The 24,262-nt window shown below is 46.4% G+C and overlaps 1 protein-coding gene across 6 annotated transcripts in view; it reads left to right on the top strand.

The window, feature by feature from the left end:
• The window catches only part of LOC147632918 (phosphoglycolate phosphatase 1A, chloroplastic-like), a 77,192-nt gene that overhangs the window by 13,348 nt on the left and 39,582 nt on the right, over positions 1-24,262 (top strand). The window lies entirely within an intron of this gene.

Genomic DNA, 24,262 nt, shown 5'->3' with positions numbered 1-24,262 from the left:
CAATAGTTGGCTGCCTCTTGCTGCTCCAAGAAACTGCTCCTGAGCCGAGGGTAAAACTGTATCCTGAAGTAGATCTCCTCGTGTCTGGATCTCCTCCCCAATCTGAGTCACTCCAACCTTGGAGCCTGACTCCATCCCCTCCTGTGTACAAGAGTCCTAGATCCTTCGTACTCTGCAGATACCGCAAGATCCGCAATCCTACGTCCCAATGAGACTTCAATGGCGTCTGCATGAAAGAGCTCAACAGCCCACGGAGAAGCTTAAGTCCAATCTGGTGTTCAGCAACCAGATCAATGAACCAACCAACTTCCGGTACTGCGAGGCATCAACTGGCTCACAAGGATCAGTAACGGTTAACTTTGTGTTCGGGTCCATCGGCGAAGTAATAGGCTTACAGTTCTCCATCCCGAAGGCCTCAAGCAACTCATGAACATACCGCTGCTGAGAGACGAAAAACCCCCTCTGGGTCTGCCTATGACATTATGTACTTCTCCCAAGATCAATAAACTTATTTGAGGGAGGGACCGGCTTTGTGGCTCATTGTGCGTCTCTTGTCAACTTAGCAAATTACTTCTTGTATTGAGCATGTAATCTTGGTGTATTTAAGTGTATTGATTAGCATTGTGTTCAACCAAGTTACATTGGTATCAGAGCATACGGTTCTCTTTCACTTCTATCGTGAAAGACGATCACCGTGAACACTAGCTATCTCTACACTTAGAACACCATGGACAGCCATACAGTGAATGTTGGAGATGCTAACACAAGATGTGGGGACAATGAAATGCATGTCTCTAATGCTTTACAGGATGAGCAAACTCATGTGGTGCACACTAGGGAGTCAGTCATCTCAAACTCCTTTGACAAGGCAGCCTTCGTCACTCCAATGTGCTCCACATGACTGCCAGTGAGAATGAGATCATCCACATAAAGGATGATAATCGTGACCATGCCGCGTTCCCGAAAGAGATACATGTTCGGATCTGCAACCGATCTTTGAAATCCAGTCCGAATAAAGAAGGAATCAATCTTCTGATTCCAAGCCCTGGGAGCCTGCTTAAGACCATACAAGGCCTTACGTAACCTGTAAACCATCCCTTCAGATCCTGGAACAATAAAGCCTGGAGGCTGCTCAACATACACCTCCTCTTGCAGGTCACCATTAAGGAACGCAGATTTTACATCCATTTGATACACGGGCCAACTCTGAGAAGAAGCAAGGGCAAGAACGGTCCCAATCGTGGACATCCGTGCGGTCGGTGCAAAGGTATCCTCGTAGTCGATGCCTGGCCGCTGAGCATACAATCTGTATCCCTTGGAAAGAGAATTATACCCCACAAATATAAGCTTGGTGGAGTCAAGCTTCCCCCTATGCTTCTTCGAAATATGTACATACGCATCACTCCCAAAAACACGGAAGTGAGAGACATCAGGTTTCCTGCCAAAGTATGCCTCAAATGGAGTCATATGGGGTACTGAAGTCGTTGGAGATCGGTTGAGGGTATGGACGGCCGTTGCCACAGCCTCTCCCCAAAGTGGACGAGGAAGATCACGATGCTCTAGCATGGTCCTCGCCATCTCCACCACAGTCCTGTTCTTGTGTTCGACAACTCCATTCTCCGAAGGCGATCCTGTATTGGCCAGTTCCCTTTTGATGCCATGATTTGCACAAAATCTGAGAAATACAATCGAGGAGAATTCACCTCCTTTATCAGCCCTGAGAGTCTTTACTTGAAATCCAGACTCTTTCTCCACCATCACGTGCCAATCCTTGAACCGTGCAAAAGCTTGGTCCTTCTGGGAAAGAAAGTAGACCCACGTGAATCTGGTACAATCATCAACAAGCAGCATAAAGTAGATAGATCCTCCCAAAGATGGTGTCTGCTGAGGTCCACACAAATCAGTGTGAATCAACTCCAATGGTTTCGAAGCCCGCCTAGAAGCCTGCTTCGGAAAGGATTCCCTGTGCTGCTTACCACGTATGCAAGAACTGCAACACCCTTGCCTACTGCCAACATTTGGCAAGCCAACCACCATTTGGTCTCGGAAAGCCCGCCTCAATGCATCCACATTTAAGTGGCCAAAACGAAAGTGCCACAAATCTCCGACCTGAGAACTTGTCAACGAGGAGAGTGCAGAGAGCTTGTAGATACCATTCTCCACACCGCCTTCCCAAACAACCTGGCCAGTCTCACGGTCCCGTAGAGCAACTGAATGCTCCTCAAATTCCACCCGAAAGCCAGTCTTGCATACTTCATGCACTGACAGAAGATGAAAACCTAGAGCAGGGACATAAAGAACACGGGAAGCATGCTTGCCCCCCTTTCCGTCGGGAATAATCTCCATCCGGCCCTCACTATGTATCGAAATAGTGGAGTTGTCGCCAATAAAGATGCGACCAGACTGCTGTTTCAGATCCAGAAAGAAGTCACGGGATGGAGTCATGTGCCTGGAAGCACCACTGTCAAGAATCCATTCTCGGGTATCCTTTGCGGTGAAGCCAATAGCCTCCTCGCTCGAAGATGATGAAGCGTCGGAGTCCATCATCTCTAAGTGCACAAATGCCGGAGTCTTTGCAGCTGAGGCGGAGGAATCAGCACTCTTTCCTGTTTGCTGAGGACACTTCCTCCAATAGTGGCCTTTCTCGCCACAATCATTGCAGAACCTTTCGGCCTTCAGCTTCTCTCGTTCTGAGTCAGGCTTCTTCTCAGAAGACTTCTCCGGTGAATCCTTCCCTTTGCCCTTGTTGTTATTCCGGCCTTTCGACCGTTGGGCAGCTAAGGCCTCCGAACCGCCGCTGTGAGGAGGGTTCGTGAAACGTTCCTCCTGGTCCAAGACCATTGGCACAAGCTCCTCCCAGGTAATGGTGCTGAGCCTGCCACTCGTAATCAACGAGGAGTAGAAAGCAGAATACTGAGAAGGCAAGTGGGACAGCAAAGTGATGGCCATGTCTTTAGATGATATCTCCTTCCCAGCTTGTAGGACTTCCTGCTGAAGGGCTTGCAGCTTGTTAATGTGTTCCCGCATCGTCGAGGACTTTGCAGGGTACATAACCCGCATCTGCACTTCCAAGGAGATCCGTTTCATGGGTGATACGTTGTTATAAAGAGAAGCCAAGTGCTCCCATATGCCTCTCGCCAGCGTCATGTGCTTTACATGATTGATCACTTGTGGTGTGCAGTTGAGGAATATAAATGACCGGACCCTGGCGTTGACACGATCCCACATGTGTGCCTGTGCCTCACGGTCCTTCCTCATTGACAGTAACTCCCCTTCCTCTGCTTCCGGCCGTGGAACCCCGATGATGATGAAATCAGCAAGGTCATATGATTCCAGCACAGACTCCATCATGACCTTCCAGATGCCGTACTTGGACCCGTCCAACTGACGGTCCACTGGAAACGTGGGGAGAGTCGGAATCTTCATGTGCTTCTCAGCCATCTCTAGTAAATCTGCCATCGCGGGGATTATACTGAAAAGGGTGGGTGTTGGGGAAAAAAAAATCTCTAAAACCTGCAAGTGGCTGTCCAGCACCTTAGCCCGCCTTCCTCTTGCAACTTCTCTTCCCGAACAGTCCAAAACAGTCCACCAATCAGCAACCTAACGATCCCCCTCTTGCTCAGAAAACTCCCAAGATCTATCACGAGCCTAGGGCTCTGATACCATGTCAGAATATGCAGCGGAAATGATAACCAAACTTGGGTTGACAAGAGCAAGTAGAATGCAGAAAATAGACAGCACAAGAAACACAGAGAAATAGGTGTGTAAACTCTTCTCTATACACAAGATCCTGCAAATAATTGAATGAGAAAATGGTGGGGGGCATGGAGCCTATTTATATGCCCCATGCATGCAGTCGGCCAGCGCTGGTGGCTCTCCACGACTGCATGAAGCAGTCGGCCAGCAGTAAATAGCCTCCACGACTATAGAAGCAAGTTGGCCAGCCACCAGCACCTCGACGACTGCTGAATAGGCAGTCGGCCAGCCACTAGGTGCTCCTGCCAACCATCTGGCATCCATCCACACCATGGGAAAAATAGGGAAAAAATACGAGGAGTGAGGAAAAATGATAAAACACCTATACAGGGCGGGCACCCACAACAGAGGCCCTGGTGTATAAATATAGATAGGAGATGACTTCTAACAGGGGGAAGCATTCCTCCCAGGTTCTTTTTGTCCCATCTCTTGGTTTTCATCTGTTGTCAGTGCATGAGGTTTGCAAGACTGGTATACGGGTGGAGTTTGATGAGCATTTTGTTGCTCTCCGGGACAAAGCGACAGGCCAGGTTGTATGGGAAGGCGGAGTGGAGAATGGGATTTACAAACTCTCAGCACTCTCTCTTACAGGTTCTCAGCACCTCGATCAAACAGAGGTTAGGACTGCCTAGGACCACATAGGCCGAGGCCTGATACCATGTCAAAGTCACGCAGCAGCAGCACACACACCACCCTAGGGCACTGAACAACGTCGGTGGTTGGACTCCCATCTCCTAGCTGTTGCTCCCCCCCAAAAACCCGGCCAGAGGAGATATCTATGACAAGGTGCCACCACACCCTAATACCCTATATATGGCTCTTCGACTTCCCATGCTCTTGCATATGGGATAATCCACAACTTCTTCTAGTCATGCGATAACCCGAGAGTAGCTACGAGAATTGCCACCTTCGACAGCTAAGTACCGTGCTTATCTGGATACCTGATGTGAGATGTTATGGTTTTTCCAGATGTTGAGCAATCTTGATATACTCTTGGATTCTCTGATCCGTATTCTTACGGATAGCCAGAGTGTCTTGGCGTTGGCTCGAACTTCATCCTTCCATGGCAGGACCAAACATATTGAGGTCCACTTTCACTTCGTTCATGAGTTGGTCTTTGATGGCATCATTATACTCGAGTATTGTCCTTCTCAGGACAACCTTGCTGATCTCTTCAACAAACCTCTTCCTTGAGATATTATTTACCAACTCCTTACCCGTATGGGAGTTGGACCCTCAGGTTGGAGCTGAGAGGAGGTGTTGGACATGTCATCTCCAACCCATTTTACTCCATTTTATACCTATTACCACTTTTTATCTAGATATTTATCTGATGTAATTAGGGATTTTTCCCATATTTTTCAGCTATTTTATAGCTTAGTTTTAGGCTTTTTTAGGCATTTTACCATTTGTTCAAACTAGTAGCTTTTTGGCTACAGCTGACTAGCTCTAAAGATACGTATATAAGCATGGACATCGTTCATTCATAATTCATTCAACACATTTCAGATCTTGGCTGTCTACTTTCTCTTGTTTGATCTCTACTTGCTTCCGCTTCATATTCACATATTCTCACATTCAAGGCTTTAATGGGACAGCGGTTCAGCACATAGTTGGCACATGCAAAATCTACTTGGTAAATCCTTGCTTTTAAGCATATGAGATATGCCACGAGACTGCATAAAAGCTGTGAACTCATTGGATAAATATTCTCCCTCGCCAATGAGGTGATAGCTCAAGTGGTGAAGGTGTTTGCCTAGGACCAAGAGGTCCTGGGTTCAAAACCCCCCTTGGGGCTTGCTCGGTGGCATTGCCTACAGGCGGATAATTAAGCGCCTATGGCCGGTGAAAAATGAGTAAGGATGGGAGGATCTTGGTCCTAAGGCTAGTAGGGAAAAAAATAAATAAAAAAATCTCCCCCGCAATTTGTACGCAAAGGCCCAACCATGTACAAGCATAAAGCAGCCTTTTTGTACCATATAAAAATACAAGAAAAACCCTGACACCAATCTTGCTCTCTTCTCTCTCCTCTGTCTTAATCATCTTAATTCAGCATCAATGTTCTTAACCAGGATTAGGACTGTGGATCAGTACAGCAAGGCTTCCACGCATGCAACATTGAAGATCATCATTAGCAGAGATGTGGTGGTTGATGAGACTTCATCTTCCATTGCAGAGGCGGCTTCTTCATCTTTAGGGGCCGATTCGACTGAGCCTCTTCTTGGTTGCTCGCCAGATCTTCCTGTTCCTCTTCCTCGACTTGACCTGGCACGTCCTCAAGCACCTCAAGCGGAGGAATCATCCGACATTGATCAAGAGGAGGAGATTTCGGTGGATGCTCCACAGTAGGCTACATCTCAGGAACAGGGTTCGACGTTTGAGGAGGGATCTCGTATATCTTAGAAATAGGGTTCGACTTTTGAGGAGGGATCTCGTATTCCCAATTGGTTGTACCAGACATTGTGGGACTCAGGGATAACACGGTTGCCTTCACCTCCAGCAAGGGGTCCCCTTTGATCGGAGCGGTTGCATACCATGACATCATCTCAGGAGAACGTGTGCGTCAATTATGCACTAATGTCACGCATCCAGAAGGACTTGGAACGTCCCCATTGTTGCACATGTCATCTCAAGCTCTCTTTTAATCCACTTTATTCCCTTTTTATCCAGATATTTATCTGATATTTTTATGGATTTTTCCCATATTTTTCCACTATTTTTATAGTTTCGACAATTCCGTCCTTGAGATTGTCAACACTAGCACCTTGTAGATTGTTGCCACAGGTATCCGAGAAGGTGGTTTTATCGGTTGAAGGACTTTGGAGGCTCTTTGAATGAGTCCCAATCTCATTTGCTGCAACTTCTTCATAGCTATCATGCCTTGGTAGCTCATGTGGATACGGATTTGTGGCATGCTCGCTATGGGCATCTGAATTATACTTCTCTGCAGTTGCTGTCTTCTCAGCAGATGGTCGAGGGTCTTCCACCACTGAAACCCTCCCACTCCACTTGTGTGGCTTGTCTTCATGGCAAGCAACACTGAGATGTCTTTCCTCACGAGGCTTCTCATCGGGCTTCTCATATTCAGGAGCTCATTCATATGGACCTGTCAGTCTCATGCGGACCACTACCCAAGGAGGAGCCAAGTACTTTATGCTTATTATTGATGATTACTCACGCTCGGCCACCCCAACTCCACCATTAGCTTCTCCACCATCAACTTATTTACCCTCTGTCTCTCCACCCCCTCCTTCTTCGGCTTCTCCTCCTCCTCCTGCTCTTGTGCAATGGAGGATTTCCCTCAAGATTCCATGATGGTAGGAAACCATTGTTCGTGATTCTCATCTCTCCGATATGGAACTTCATCACCTTGTTGATTCTTCAGCACAATCTTTGACACATGCACAGAGATTACAAGAGCTTCGTCATTCTTGTAACCTCGCCCCTGATGAGTACAGTGATACGCCTACTACAGCTAAAGAGGCTCTTTCTCTTCTTGAGTGGAGGGCAGCCATGGAGGCCAAGGTTGATTCCATTGAGAGGAATTGTACATGGGAGCTTGTGGACCGGCCTTTGCATCGACAGGTCACTGGGATCTTTAAGACCAAGTTTCATGTTGATGGATCTTTGGACAAACACAAAGGTAGATTGGTTGCGAAGGGGTACTTTCAGATTGAGGGTGTGGATTATGAGAAAACTTTTGTTCCTATAGCCAAATACACCACCATCCGGAAAGTTCTTGCTCTTTCTGCTCATGAGCATTGACTGGTTTACCAAATGCATGTCAAGTTTGCCTTTCTTAATGTTGACCTACATGAGGAGGTGTATGTTGAACAACCTCAAGGTTTTTAGGTTCACGGACATGAGGGTAACTTGTATAGATTGCACAAAGTCCTTCATGGTTTGAAATAGGCACCCAAGGCATGGTATGATAAGATTGATGCCTTCTTTCTTTGGATTCTAGAGATGCTTTGCAGACAACAATCTCTATGTCTTTTCTCAGGATGCTTTGCTGTGCTTGATTGTCGTATATGTTGATAACTTATAATTTATTCATCATTGGCTAACATCTTGCCAAGATTGAATAGTTCTGGTCATACCTCTCACCTTTGAGATGACTGATTTAGGACTTCTCCACTACTATCTTGGGATGGAGGTCTATTAGTGTTTCTTAGCCAGTATAGAAATTTGCAGTAGCTCTTGGAGACATTTGGGATGATCGATCCAATGGATCCTAACTCCAAGCTCTCCCGTGATGATCCCTCTCCCCTCTTCGAGGATAGTACATAATACCAGTGGCTTGTTGGTTCTTTTATTTGACTTACACTGGGCCCGACATTTCTTATCCGGTACCTTGGACTATGGTCTCTTTTTCAAAGGAGGCACTCAACTTGTTGGATACTGTGATGTTGATTGGGAAGGTGATCAGGATACTCAATGATCCACTTTTGGTTATTGCTTCATTCTTATTTTCTGGAGATCCAAGAAGCAAAATACAGTTTCATCATCCTCTACTGAGGTTGAGTACCGTGCTTATCTAGATACCTGCTGTGAGATGTTATGGCTGTTCTAGATGTTTAGCAATCTTGATGTACTCTCGGATTCTCCGATCTGTATTCTTACGGACAGCCAAAGTGCCTTGGCATTGGCTTGAACTTCATCCTTCCATGGCAGGACCAAACATATTGAGGTCCACTTTCACTTTGTTTGTGAGCTAGTCGCTGACGGCATCATTACATTGGAATATTGTCCGTCTCAAGCCAACATTGCTGATCGCTTCACCAAACCTCTTCCTCGAGATACTATTGATCAGCCCCTTACTCGGATGGGAGTCGGACTCCCGTGGTGGAGCTGAGAGGAGGTGTTGGACATGTCTTCTCTAGCTCTCTTTTACTCCATTTTATTTTCTTTTTATCTAGATATTTATCTGATGTTTTCCCATATTTTCCACTATTTTTATAGCTTATTTTAGGTATTTGTATCAATTGTGGACATTTTGTTCTCCAATGCTACTGGCCAACTGCTCTACATGAGATATATATAAGCATGGCCATTGTACCTTCATATTTCATTCACCATTCATTCAATACATTCAATATTTCAGTCTCTAGATCAAGTGTTGGAACTCTCGTGGCTGTGTACTCTCTCGTGTGATTTCTATTTGCTTCTGCTTCACATTCACATATTCTCACCCATATTGGGGAGGCGCTTTCCAACCGACTTGGAAGCAGGCCATGGAAGCGGAGCTTGACTCTATTGAGTGGAATCAGACTTGGGAGCTGGTTCCTAGATCGGCAAAGCGGAAGGTGATTGGTGTCAAGCGGGTCTATAAGGCCAAGTACAAATCGGATGGGACTCTGGATAAGCACAAGGCCAGGCTTGTGGCCAAAGGCTATTCTTAGAAAGCTAGCATGGGTTTTGATGATACCTTTGCACCGATTGCTCGGATGGCGACCATACGGACAATTCTTGCTCTTGCTGCACACTCTCATTTGCTCATCTTTCAGATGGATGTCAAGTCGGCATTTCTCAACGCGGAGCTAAAGGATGAAGTTTATGTGGAACAGCCCCTGGGATTTCAAGTTCTTGGCTCCAAATGTTACGATCCTTACACGTGGCAACACATGGGACACATACACATTGATACGCATGATTTACACACTAATAATGCATGGGATGTGCAGGTGCTGCGTGGGAAAACCAATAGCGGCATGCTGTTGCACATCATTGCTTATATTAACAAGTGTGAATGGGTAACGTTCCAGGGTGACGGTTGTAGGCCAAAGACTCAGTGATGTGTAGCATGGGGGTACTAGCGGGGACATAGGGGGCCTGCGAGTATGGTGTGTGGCCGGTAAGATGCACATTGGACGCCCGAGATCACTAGTATATATAATGTTGGGTGGTTAAACATGGTATGTCAAGCTAGGTTTGGTTGAGCTTTTTTTGAGTTCTTCTTTTTCTCTCTCATGTTTCTTTGTATGAGGCTAGAATCAAAGAGTTGGAGCTCCTTGCATGGAGGTTTGACATTTCATAACACCTATAGTATCTCTGCCGACATCGGATACCCACATCACTTGGGTAGTCATGAGGGTACACAAGAAAAGGGATCTACCCAAGAATGCAATAATTATTGCTACACAAATGCTTAAAATATCTTGCAAGTCTCTCTAGACATGCATGAAAGTGGAATTCCAACTTGTATTGCCACAAAATCTTTGCAAGAGAAAATTTTGATGGAATTTTCTGATGTTTTCAAATTTGAACTGTCCTCTTCTTTGCCTCCATGGAGAAATGTGGAGCATTGAATAGAGCTTGTGCTCGGGGCAAGTGCGGTCAATAGACCTCTGTACCGGTCTCCAGAGTTTGGTCGAGGAGAACGAGGTGTCGAAGGTGATTGAGGAGTACCTAGTGAAAGAACTAATTTGCCCTAGTTTCTCACTATTTGCTTCTCCGGTTTTGCTAGTCAAGAAGAAAGATGATTCTTATCGAATGTGTATCGATTATAGAGCTTTAAATAAACTTATTGTAAAACATCAATATCCAATGCCAAGGATTGATGATTTGATAGACGCTCTAGGTGGAGAAAGGTTTTTAGTAAGATAGATTTAAAAAGTGGATATCATCAGATTTGTATTAAAGACGAAGATGTATCTAAGACTGCTTTTCTTTCTCGTTTTAGCCATTTGGGCTTACTAATGCACTAGCAATATTTATGATGTTGATGAATGATGTCTTTAGGCCATTCATGGATAAATTTGTGGTGGATTTTATTGATGATATTTTGGTTTATAGTAAATCTTTACTGGAGCACGAACCACACTTGTTTACAATGTTTGGCGTGCTCATGGAAAATGTATTGTATGCCAATAAACAAAAGACTTTCCTATGTCAAGAGGAAGTTAAATATTTGGGGACACATTATATCGTCGCTAGGCATAACGATGGATTCGAAGAAAGTTGCAGTAAGCATGGCTTGGTCTGTTCCACAGGATATTATTGCGCTCATATCTTTCTTAGGATTATCTGGTTTTTATAGAAAGTTTATTATTTTCTATTCTGAAGTAGTAGCGCCATTGACTGACTTGTTGCAAGTTATCATTGTTTATGTTTGGACCAACATTTAAGTTTGATAAATTAAAGCAAGCGGTTGCAACGGCACCTGTGTTGAAGATCATGGATCCGTCATTACCTTTTGTCATTGAGACAGATGCTAGTAGCATTGCCATAGGAGCTATGTTGAGCCAAGAAGGCCGACCAATGGCTTTTGAAAGTAAGAAACTCAATCATTTGCAACGCAAGTGGCCCACACATGAGCTTGAATTGTATGGAGTAATACATGCACTCAAGGTGTGGAGGCATTACTTATATGGAGCTGAATTTAAGGTATACACGGATCACGATACACTAAAGTATTTTTGTAACCCGCTGGATTTAAGAGGCCATCAAGTAAGATGGGCCGAATTGATGCAAGGGTTTCACATGGAAATCTTGTATCAATGAGGAAAAGAGAATGTTGTTGTCGATGCATTGTCTCGCACACTGTATTAGATGAATTTTAGTATAGTCGAGAATGAGATCATTCATAGAATATGTGAAGCTCAAAATATGGATCTGTAAGTTCAATCGTTATGGAATAAGACTAGCCAAGTAGATGAGGAATTAGTCCCGTCTCATTTATTGTCTGGTTGGTAAACATCAATTTATCATTGAGAATGGAATTCTCAAGAGAAATGGCAAGATATGCGTTTCGGACTCAAATAATATGTGCTGGACACGTGGGAATTAAGAAAACCATTGAGCTCACTAAACGTTTCTATTGGTGGCCACAGTTAAAAACATATTAATCATTATGTGACACTGGATTTCATTATGGATTTACTCCAAACTAGGAAAGGTTATAATGCTAGATTATCTAAGATGGCACATTTGACTACAAACAAAGTTGAAGCTCCGCAAGTAGCGGAATTGTTTATTGCCAACGTGTTTAGATTACATGGCTTGCTAGAATCCATTGTGTCGGATAGAGATCCGCAGTTTACATTTAATTTTTGGCAGCATGTTTTTAGTAAACTTGGCACGCAACTTTGCATGAGTAGCGCTGATCATCCACAGATTGATGGTCAGACCGAGAGAGTCAACCAAGTCTTGGAGGATATGTTAAGAGCTTATGTTGGGGAATGACAGAAAGAAAGAAAGAAAGAAAGTTATATTAAATGTCTTCAAAAGATCTTGTGGGTCTATGAGACCAAAAGTGATACAATAGTGTCCATGTAATCTCATCATGGTACAATATTTGATGACAGGTAAAATTGGATTGCCTTAGAAGACACCTAGTACAGCTGAATTTCTGTCTCGGATACAATTAAATTTGGCTAGAGCTCAAGATTATATCCATCGGACTATGGATCGAGTGGTTAAGTATGCTAATCCCAAGCGGATAGCTCGTTCTCTTAAAGAGAGGGAGAAAGTGTTTCTACTTGTTCCTTCGAGAATTGAGACGCTTGGTGCGGGTAAATCTACTAAGTTGTCACCTAGATATTGTGGACCATGGATTATTTTGAAACGAGTCGGAGATGTGGCTTATAAGTTAGACCTACCACAAGATTGTCATGTCCATCTAGTATTTCATGTGAGTCGATTGAAGTGTTATCTTCACGATGGTGATAATTTAGTGATGGTATGATTGCTTTGCAGGAACCTGATCAAGAAGATCATGGACCAGAACAGATCCTAGAGACGATTGCGAAATTGTATTCTTTAGGAGTCTCTTGTAAAACGGAAAGGACATCCCTTGACAGATGTAACTTGGGAAACAGAGTTTCAGTTTCGTAAGCGTTATTCTCAGTTTGTCATCGAGGATGATGATTCCTAAAAGGGGAAAAGAATATTATGATCCTTACACGTGGCAACAAGTGGGATGCATACACACTAATACGCGGGATTTACACGCTAGTAATGTGTGGGACATGCGGGCGTTTCGTGGGAAAACCAATGGCGGCATACTATTGCACATCACCGCTTATATTAATAAGTGTGAAAGGGTAACGTTTGAGGGTGATGGTTGTAGGTCAAAGACCCAGTGATGTGTAGCACAGGGATGCTAGCGGGGACATAGGGGGTGCGTGAGTATGGTGTGTGGCCGGTCCGAAGGGGTAGCAAGGGAAGGCGTTGGAGCCAAGCCACCGGTCTAGGCCATTATAAATGGCTAATCCATGAGCTCCTCCAAGGGCCAAGAGGTACCCCCCATAGTCTATACGGGCTGTCATATCTTGTGATGTCCGTTCGAGATCTAGCCCATATTGTCGATTTCCTGGTACATGGGATTCTCTATCTCAAAGAAAGGTACCTGTGCACTGGCGGTGCAGGCGTTGAAGTCTCTAGCAAGGAGGATATCCCCTAGACTCGAGAACTTCAAAATGTCCTTGTAGAGTGGCAGGTATGGAGACTCCCCACGGGTGGTATATCTGGATGTGGATGGTGCAAAGTAGCACACTGCAAGGTAGATATCTCGGGCCCTCTTCGTCCTGATCCTTACCCACATGAATTGTGCATCCTCATCTCGTCTGACCACGTGTATCACTTGTTGCAGTCCCTCTCTGTATAATATGGCCACTCCTCTCGAGCATCTAGTACTGCCTATTGTGTGTGGCTATGGGTTGTGGACGGACTCCCATCTATATCCCTGCACCTCAGGTAAACAACTTCCCTGGCACTGGTGTGTCTCTATATAAAGGACCATGTCACGCCCTGTAAATGTTACTTCGAACAGACTTGCATCTGTTCGTAGAGCGCCATTGCAGTTCTAGACCGCAATCTCTAGTGTGGTCTCATAGGTCGTGCACTGTCATGGAGAGTGTTGTCGGTGATAATCACCCTCCCTTCTCTTTACACCAAAGACAAGGTACACCCGATTGGGTCCCAAACACCCTCTGAAGAGTCCCCACCAAGGACTGGTGTATTTGCTTTATTGAATGATGAGAAAAGACTGACTTCTTGATGATCGTGCTTTGCTGTAAACATGTAGCCTGAAGATGATCTAGTTCTGACCTTAAAGTTCACCTGACTGGAGTTTTCCCTTTGGTTGTCCTGGCCTTTGGATCGCTTCAGCACTATGTGAAATATGAGATGAATGAATGACTAGACAAGCTGATGCTTTTATACTTCCCAAAAGGGCTGGGTGGTTTGCTCATAACCCTCTCGGCCTGTTTCTTTATGCCCCATGACCTGTTTTGGTCGGCCCTTTAATATGTGCCTTCTCCAATATGCTGGCCACCTTGAATCTGGTGCTGGCTGCCTATATGCCGGTCCTCCATGGCTTGGCTGACTGGCTGTGAAGGCCTCATGGGCTGGCCGAGTGGCTAACAATGCCTTCTAGGCCTGGCCAACAGCCAGTCCATGCCTACTAGGAGCTGGCCGACTTGGCCTTTGTCTCCTAGAGGCTGGCCAACAAGGTCTATGCCCTATAAGGGCTGGCCACAATGCTTAGAGCTTCTTGTGGGCCAAAGTCATGGCCCATGGGCTGCCCTAGGTAGCCCAAGTGTGGGGCAGCATGGGTAAACCCTTGCCCCCACACTCTATGCAATTCTACATGCAACTGCATGCTTCATCATGTGCCTTGCATCAGGCTACAAGCCTGCCTATCAATGCCTGGAACACCTGTCATCATTCTAGAGGGTGACTCGTAGTACGGGCTCGCACTACCTCATGTGCGGGACTTGCACACCTGACCAAGACCATATACGGGCCTTGTACACTTGACCGAGGAAGCTTAGAGTGGAACCCTAGCTGACTCGCCCTGGATTGGGGCTCACAAGGGATGAGTTTTCCACTCCAGGTCTTGCATCTGCTGTACAGATATGTCCATGTGGCATCCAATTGCGAGATGCATGTGACAAATTTGGTCATAATTCGACTTCAATTTCAAACATACATATGTATGTCTACATCTATGTATATATGTGTATGTGTATGCAAGCGTCAAACCTAGGATTGGGGGGGGGGGGGGGGGGGGGGGGGGGGGGGGGGGGACCTATCATGACTTTTGGGCGAAACACCGTTTTGGCCAGGAGGTTTCATCCTATTTCAAAACGTTTTGTCATAGAAACGTTTCTTCCCATTTCGAAGGGACGAAACATGTTTTCATGTAATTATGATTGTAATATTGTCTAGGCGTCCAATGAGTAGCCAAGTGTATACATAGTTATTGGGTTATTGTGTGAACACTCTTAGTTGGACATTATTAAGCTTGGTAGGGTTGGTAGCCAACTCAGCAGACATTATAAATAGAACAGCCCCTGGCATTTAAAGTGCTTGGCTCCAAATGTTACGATCCTTACACGTGGCTACACATGGGACGCATACACATTGATACACATGATTTACACACTAATAATGCATGGGATATGCGGGTGTTGCGTGGGAAAACCAATAGCGGCATGCTATTGCACATCACTGCTTATATTAACAAGTGTGAATGGGTAACGTTCGAGGGTGACGGTTGTAGGCATAAGACTCAGTGATGTGTAGCACAGGGGTACCAGCGGGGACATAGGGGGCCTGCGAGTATGGTGTGTGGCCGGTAAGATGCACACTGGACGCCCGAGATCATTGGTATATATAATGTTGGGTGGTTAAACATGGTATGCCAAGCTAGGTTTGGTTGAGCTTTATGGTAGATTAGATCCTCTCTCTCTACTATGTATTGGGTATGAAGAAGAAGTAATACATGGTAGATTAGGTCATCTCTCTCTACTGTGTATTAAGTATAGGTTTAAGTCTTTGATTAGGCACGAATCACAATCTATCAATCATAAACATGCTTCCGCAAGGCACCCATGTTACAACAAAGTAAAGGGGTTGAGTTTACCATTATACTTACAGGATGGGTTTAAGTTTGTGATTAGGTGCGAATTGCAATCAATTAATCATAAACATGCTTCCACAAGCACCCATGTTATAGCAAAATAGAGGGATCGAGTTTACAATTATAGTTTTCAGATGCAGAACTATCGCATCGTATGCTTGATATTTGGAGATCTCATGACTTCTTACAGGCCTCTCAAAGCCTGGCCTCTGCTCTCTGTGATATTAGTGACTTTTATCACACATGTGCCCTGTCTAAGAGGCAAGAGGCCTTGGACTTAGAAAGGGCTATTAGGCGTAGATTGGCTGCCTTGGAGAAAGAGCACGAGAAACATCCTCATACTCAATGGGTTGCAGATTCTTTATGTACTATTAGAGCAGAACTTCATCACTCTCTTGAGCAGCGTGCGGAGTATCGTTTCCATGCCCAAGATTTGGACACAGATGGGTGGCAGATGTAACAAACATTTCTTTGCTTCTCACGGCCCATCTCATGCCAGAGATAGCTTGCTCAACGTGTCCGAGCCATGGCATTGTTCTTGGGCACATGCCATTGTTGCTTTTGGTTAGCCTCGAATTCTGCATGTGTTGCAGCTGGAGTGTGTGCTTGTACCCATGCTCCTTTAGCTTAAGGGTGCGCTTGTACTTGTGGTCCTCTCATATTGCTCAAACGTTTGCATCATGTGTGTCATCTGTTTGTTCATCTTGAGGGTGGTAACGGGCTCTGTATTGGGGCTGGATTCCCAAGACAATGTCTCTTGCAAAACTTTCTCTTCTAAGTTCTTGATGATGCATCTTGGGTGTCGCAACAATTTTTTAGAGCACGTACAAACCATCCACTTGAGAATTGGAGTGGGTGGCTTTGCAGGTTTCTTGGGGCACAAAGAAACCATCCACTCGAGAATTGAAGTCGGTGGCTTTGTAGGAATCTTGGAGCACAAACAAACCATCCACTTTTTTTTCTCTTGTACTTGACTATGCACAACTTCGAATCGCCTTAGCTCTGATACCAATGTTACATACACTACTGACAGATGCATGAATAAGGTGTGCAATTACTGCTTTGTTGTGTTGAAGAGATGAGAGGAGAGAGACATCACACCACACACTTGGTTGGGTCCCAATATTCCACCAAAGAGACCCCATCTTGTGTTATTATGATATTGAATTTAATACAATGTAATTTTGATCCTTGACTTGGGAATACCTTCTCCCTTACTGGGTTGAGTGATGGCCTATATCCTGATGGATCAAGATGGCCTATATCCTGATGGTTCAAGAGGGAGGAACTTGCTAGTCCAAACAGGAATTGTGCCGCAGTAGGCTGCTATCTGATCGTTAGACTTTCGAATGCTTGTTTTGCAAGGTTGAAGCAAAATGTTGATTTTCCTATGCACCATTGTTGAAGAAGATTACTAGTTTGCTTTGGATTGTCTTGGATGATTGAGCGGGGAAGAGGAGTGGTCTTTAAATAGGGCGATTGGCCCCCTAATTGGCTTGTCAAGCAGGTTGTTGCCTGGTTGGTGAGCTTCATACAGGTTGTGGGCTTCAAATCGACCTTAATCAGCCATTAAATAATGTTGATTGTACATAGTGCACATGTGTGGGTGCTTAAACCTGCCCGCCCCAAATCATGTCACATGCCCGGAAGCTCTGGGTGTCTTCTTTCAACCCTAAGTAACTGAATAGGGACCTTGATGCAAATCACCAACAAAGAGAGAGAAAGAAAGAAAGATTTTATTAACGTCTTCCAAAAGACGAAACTCGGCCTATGAGACAAATCGGTGTACCTGTATGGGGTATCCTTTGTCATCCCAACAAAATGAAAAAGTACTGAACTAAAAAGCTGAATCTGGGTGTGCAATAAGTATAGTGAGTGGGGGAAGGGATGGAGCTCTACCACTAGGAGAATGCAAAGCTATATGCATGGAGTATACAATTATGATATGCAACCTAGCTAGCTCCATCCTGTACCATACTCGGGGTATAAAATGGTATACATCAATGAAGGGGGTGTCTGCAGCTCCCTGAAGAACATGCCTGGGTCTGCTTTGAATCGAGCCAGTCGCTCCGCACCCTCTCTGTGAAACTGAGCTCTGATTTCTGTCATCTCTCTCTGGTATAGGCGTGGTGTCCGAAAGCCAGGTGTCCTCCGTCTCCTGTGGGCTCTGAGTGTCTCTGCTCTCTGGAGAGTAATTCCCTGCTGTGTAGGGGCTGGGAGTGGGATGGATCTCTGAAAAAATGTAGTAATCTGTGTCTGTCGTCCCCCCTCTGGAGCTGTCTGAGCCTGTAATGATGTCTCTCTGGGACGCTGTATGTCTAGAATGAATCTCCCGCGCTGGTCTGTTGCCTCAAAGATCCGGCGTAGGGAATGTGGCTCTCTGAATAAAATGGGATATCTCTCTCTGATGGCTGTATATGCTCTGCATCTGCATACATAATGCTCCTCACTCTCCACCTCCTCTCTGCACAATCTGCATACCCTCTCCTCTCGGGGGATCCGTGCTGTTTTGCCAGACTCGATCTCCAATCGATGTGATGAAACTCTAAGCTGACCAATAGCCACTCGGGAGCCTTGTGGTAAAAAGCCCTCCATGTATCTAGGCCTCTCTATATATCCATCATCAGTGATACTCATGAAGTGATCTCTATAGTATAGCGTCTTCGGTGGAAGAGGCTGTGTAAGGGATATCCATGTCTCTCGTGTATAGAGCTGCCATAGGTCCTGTCTCAATACTCTGTTCCTCTCACTATGAGAGAGACGGATATGTGGTGCATCCCTGTCATACTGGAATGGTGGTAGATGATCCATGTGTGCGAGAATGAATGTCAGCTGACTCTTGCCCTGTCTCGATGTATGAAAGACCATAACCTTGGTTTTCCCAAGGTTCACAGTAAGACCCCTCTGTGTGAAGAAATCATCGAGTGCATGTAGATGCTGCTGTAGACCTCCTGGAGACTCAGACACTAATACAATATCATCAGCATAAAGCATAATATGTACTGAGGTACCTGCTAAATCAACTCCATCTCCGCCTCCCCGTGTAATGAAGTCAGCCACCTCATCAATGTATAACCCAAATAGCGTGGGGGAAAGTGGGCAACCTTGCTTCACACCAATGGTGCTAGCAATAGTCTTGGACATACCTCCTGGACGTCTGACTCGCCCAAAAACCTGCTCATATAATGCATAGATGCCCCATGTCATATCTGTTGGTATGCTAAGAGACTGTAGGCGTTGAAAGAGCCTCTCTCGTGGTACTCTGTCAAATGCCTTGTGGAAATCCACAAAGCAGCAATAGAGCTTTCTCTTCCTCACTCTGGCCTGATCAATCATACATCTCAAAGTGAATACATGGTCAGTGGTAGAGAAAGCTCTCTTGAAGCCTGCCCGCCCTGATGAGTGTAAACCTGCTCGCTCAGCATATAAGCTAAGCTCTTGCTCCAACACTTCACCATAGAGTTTGGCCAACCATAACCGTCCTGTAGTTGCTCGGATCGAGCATATCCCCTGTTTTGTGGATCGGCACAATGGTGTGCATCGTCCACTCCGCAGGCACACCCTCTGCTAGTGCCCTGTTAAACAGGTGTGCAAGAAAAGGAGCCAAAGAATCTACTGCATATATGAGATGCTCACCTTGCAGGCCCATATGGTCGGCGGCCCGTCCATGCTGTAGGTGGCGGATAGCTTCCTTTACCATCGAGTGGGTAAAGAAGCTAGCTGTGGTAGGTCGAGGCTCCTGTGGTTGCGGTATAGGTGGCTGCTGTGTGGGGCGTGGTATAGGCCTTCTGCATATGTGTGCCATGTCTGTGGGTCTGCAATAGGTGTCGGTGTCCGGGGCTCTCTGAAGTGCCGCCATGAGATTGGGCTATCTCTACTCATGAAGAAATGAAAGATCTCTAGCTCCTGTATCTCTGCGAAGGCCCGTCTTTTGCGGCGAGTAAGTCTCCTCGACTCCTGCTCTGTGATGGCTCCCAAGGCTCTCTGTATGCGGAGCCGTGAGTATAGGGCTCCGCACTCGTCATCATACCATCTGTTCTGGGGCATAGTCCCAGATCTCGCAGGCTCTCCTGAGTGGACACGATGTGGGAAGCTCTGTAATGCAACCGTGTGTAGGAGTGATGCCAGCTCGGCTGTAATGGTATCCATAGGTGCCAGGGGATCCATGAGTAGGAGCCCATCCTCTACTCTGCCAGTGTATATGTCTGCCATGTCATGTGTGAAGTAGATGGTAGTGTGTGGCGTCGGTATGTGGGGGGCTGGTGATACTGGTGGTCCGGCTAGTGAAAATGCCAAGTATGTATGATCTGCCCCAATAGGACGAGGTGGAATGGAGAATGAGGTGGCAAGCTGTGATGCCTCCAAAGACCCCATAATGTAGTCTACCACCGTGCCTCCGGTCCGTGTATGACCCCCATGTGGGAAGCATGTCAGCCCTCCTGATCCCGGCCACTGTAGCATCCCGTTATAAATAACGAGACGATGCCTGGCTCCCAACTCTAGTAAGTGGTCCCCATAATGTCCTCTGTCTGGTCCAGTGTCCTCTGATGCCCGACTAGCCCCTATCTCCTCTGCATCCACAGGGTGGAGGATCTCCATGTCATCATAGTCATACACCTCACACTGTCTGCTTTGTGTGTGGGCATTGAAGTCGCCCGTAAGAAATACTTCCCCTAGTGTAGAATAATGCATAATCTCCTCTGACAGCAGACAAGTGTATGGCGAGGCTCCTGTCTCCTCCTCCTGTGGCATGTCCTCTGTAATGACATAGGAGGATCCTGATGGAGGAAAGTAACATAGGGCTATGTATATAACCCTGTCCTGTGAGAGCTGTAAGCTGATCCACATGTATCTGGCCTCTGGATCCTGTGCTACCACTCTCGGTCTCCCCTGTAGCTCCCGTCTGAATAGAACTGCTACTCCCCCCGACCCTCTCGAGGTACCGTGGCGTGTGGTCCTCTTGTATGCTGACTCCCACTGGAATCTCTCTACTCGAGGTAGCCCTCTCTCTGGGCTCTGATGTGTCTCTGTCAGAAGTATGATGTCTCTCCCCACCATAACATGCTCCAGTCGTCCAGGCTGCACCCATAGTGAACCATTATAGTTCCATAATGCCATGTGTATCTCTGTCAGTGGCCTGGTCTGTGTCCCATAGGCCCCAAACCGCTAAACCATGGGCCGGCCATCAATGATGACCCGACCATCTCGGTAGAAGGCCTTCTTGCCTTCTCTCCTCGCGTGTAAGACTCGTGGCATGCAAGCTCTCCTATGCTCAAGCTGCATCCTCGTGAGATCATCATCCAAGAAAATAGGAGCTCCCTCTAAACCTCGTAGTATGACCCTCTTCCTCATGAAGGTGACTCTCTCCATCTCTCCTGCAAACTGTAGGATGAGGGCTCGCTTGCGTGTTGAGTCTTTCCTGGCTCTCCATGCTTTGGTGAAGGGGAGAGGGTGCTCTTCCTTGCAGCCTAGCTTCATGCATAGAAGCTGTCCATCTTTCTCGGGAGTGGAGTTGGGTGTCTCGGCTATACCTGTGACTCGAATGTTGAGGCGGCGGGCATGCCTCATCTTCTCCTCCTCAATGGTGGTGTGAATGATTTGATGTTCTTCCCTTTGAGTCTCCTCCCTCACTTCTTTGCGGATGTTCTTCTTCACCACCTCAACCCATCCTGACTTCTTGGCTTCGAGTTTTCCCTCCATGTCCTTTGTGATCTCCTTGGAGATCTCTTCTTGGATGGCCGTGAGAGTGTTCTCATTGATCTCCCCTTCTTCCTTCTCGGTGTTCTTGATGGCTACCAGTTCCACTTTCAATGCACTCACCTCCGCCTTGAGTGCCGTGTTCTCTTGTTCAAGGTCCGTGACCCGTGCTTCGAGGGCCATGATGTGCCGGTGTAGTTTGTTCTCCACCTCATTGAGGTTGGAATTGGATGTCTTCTTGTTCTCCTTGATTAGTGCTTTCATTGCCGTCTCGAGGGCCTCGAGTTTCTCTTGGAGACTCGGAGCCATTCCTCCATATTACTCTGCAGTCCTTTCCACAGGCAGAGAGAGAGAAATGAAATGAAATGAAATGTTATATTAACGTCTTCAAAAGGCCATAATGACCTATGAGACCAAAAGTTACATCATGGTGGATCTGATACAATGTCTGGATAAAAAAACCCAGAAAATGAAAAAATAAAGATGATACTACTGGCACCTAAAAAATGAAACTGGAACTGGAAGGTACACTATGGAGGTACCTCCATCTCATAATATGTGCCGCATCGGACACTGGCGGATCTCCTCAATATCCTGTGTGGTCAGCACCCTGACTGGGTGTCTCGCATGCCTCGCAAGAATAATCCGAATCTGCCGCTGCAACATCCGTCTATGCTGGGATGCCGCCCTCCGTGGTCGTGGGCGTCTGGACCACCCAAGCTCAATCGCACGATCAATCAGTGTACCCCTGGTGTGGGCGGTATCCATGTCCTGCTGCTGCTGTGGTCCATCTGGCGCAGTGATGGCCGGACTAAAGAAGTCTGTAATGTGCCTCTGAGTCTGGCTCTCTGTGCGCCTAAGAGAGAGAGAGAGAGAGAGAGAGAGAGAGAGAGAGAGAGAGAGAGAGTTATGTTGCTGTCTTGGGGGCCTGAGCAAGGGTGGGTGGCCAAAGGGAGCGGAGCAAATCAGTGACAGAGAGGCCTGACGAAGGGCGAAGAGACTAGCAGGCAGGGTGCACAGTGCGAGCACAGCAGAGCAGCGGAAAGGGGACGGGTGGGTGGGGAAAGGGGGCGAAGCGAATCAGTGACAGAGAGGCCTGACGAAGGGCGAAGAGACTAGCAGGCAGGGTGCACGGTGCGAGCACAGCAGAGCAGTGGAAAGGAGACAGCGCAAGCAGGCCAGCACAGTGCGAGCACAACAGCGCCAGGCGCAACATAGTAGGGGGTGCGCAGTGCAAGCAGGGAAGCTCGGGTTGGTGGGTACGAATAGGTGCAGCACAACGTGGACAGGGCAGCGCCAGGCGCAGCACAGCCAGGGTGCGCAGCGCGAGCAAAGCAGCACGAGCAGAGAGAGATGGCGCACATCAGCCTGCCGGAGAGAGAGAGAGAGAGAGAGAGAGAGAGAGAGAGAGAGAGAGAGAGAGAGAGAGAATGTGTGTATGCACATTTGTGTTAGTTAGAGGAAGATAGGGGGAGCAAAACAAACATGTCATCATCATCAGTAGTAGCATCATTGGTGTTTGCATCATCATCATCATCATCATCATCATCAACATCATCTACAGCATCGGAGGGTCTAGGGAACCTGTCGGTAGTGTTAGAATTAGTGCATCTCAGTGTATTTAGGCAGTGCCTATTTTATGGGCTTTTATATATTTTTCTCATGTGTAGTTGGTCGTGGAGTAGTCGGCCAGCTCCTAGGGGCTGCTGACTAGTTCCCATATTCCCTATATAAGGAGTCTCCCCATTATTCACTCAATCATCCAATCCCAACACATTGTTCAACACCTCTTGCTGGCTATTGCCATTGTAAAGCTATTTGCTATTATAAAAGGTGATCTTGTCCACAAGCTCTCTCTACTCTCTCTCTTGTTCAGTTTATGCTTCCGCCTGAGCATTCTCCAACATGGTATCATTCGCTTAGGTTCAGGCTTCTCCACACTTCTGCAATGTGCTCGCCATTTTCTTCATATGTGCCTTGCGTTTTTGCTTCCATAGCTTCTCCTGGCTGCAGATCAGTCTCCTACAGTCGGCAGCCCCTAGGTGAACTAGACAGCAAGCGACTGATGCCCAAACAGTGGCCAACAGCAAGGGACAGTAAAACGCATCATTAAAAGAACAAAAACATCTTTTCTTGTTGGCCAACTAGCACTTTCGAAGCATATAAAAACAGCAGACATAACTCAGCATTTATCAAGTGATCATTCATTCATTCATCATTAGTCATCAGTAGAAGCTATGTAGAAGGGGCTCCTTGGGGCTGACCAAAGGCCTAACCCTTGTACAAGCGTTAAAACAACCTTTTTGTACCATATGAATAAAAGAAAACCGTGACACCCAATCTCTCTCTTCTTCTCTCTTCTCTGTCTGAATCATGTTAATTAGCATCAATGTTCTTAATAAGGCTTAGGGCTGTGGATCAGTACAACAAGGTTTCCGTGCATGCAACAGTACAAAAACTGAACAAATCTGTGGCCTTTGGCCTTCCAGGAAGGGAAACATAAAGACCCTATCTATGATCTTTGACCTTCCCCAGAAGGGGGTAGATGATGAGCCTCAAACAGCACCAAGAATTGGCCGATTTGTTGTCAGCTTGTTTCTAGGACAAATCCTAGAAATAACATGCTGGCCGTCAGCCTTCAGAAGATGTTGTAAATCTGGCTGACCTGATCCTTGCCCAGATGGATGTCTTCTGAGCCCTGCGAGTGGCCTAATCTTCTATTTATTTGCTGCCTAATCAGCGATTAGCACTGGAAGTCAGCCATGTCCATGTGTGCACATGACATCCCCTCCTGCTAAACTTGATGACAGGCCTCCAACCTTTGACCTTGATTGTCATCATCCCTTTGTCTCCTCATGGACTCCCATATCTACCATCCTTCCTTCTTGGCAACCTGTTCACTGAAAACCTTGCCATGTCTCTGCCTTCACTCGAGATCTGTGC

This window comes from Cibotium barometz, chromosome 12 (assembly GCF_041138505.1).
Source record: "Cibotium barometz isolate CiBa-2024 chromosome 12, ASM4113850v1, whole genome shotgun sequence".
Lineage (NCBI taxonomy): Eukaryota > Viridiplantae > Streptophyta > Polypodiopsida > Cyatheales > Cibotiaceae > Cibotium > Cibotium barometz.
The sequence above is the reverse complement of the archived record's forward strand: the minus strand, read 5'-3'. Positions and strand labels throughout refer to the sequence as shown.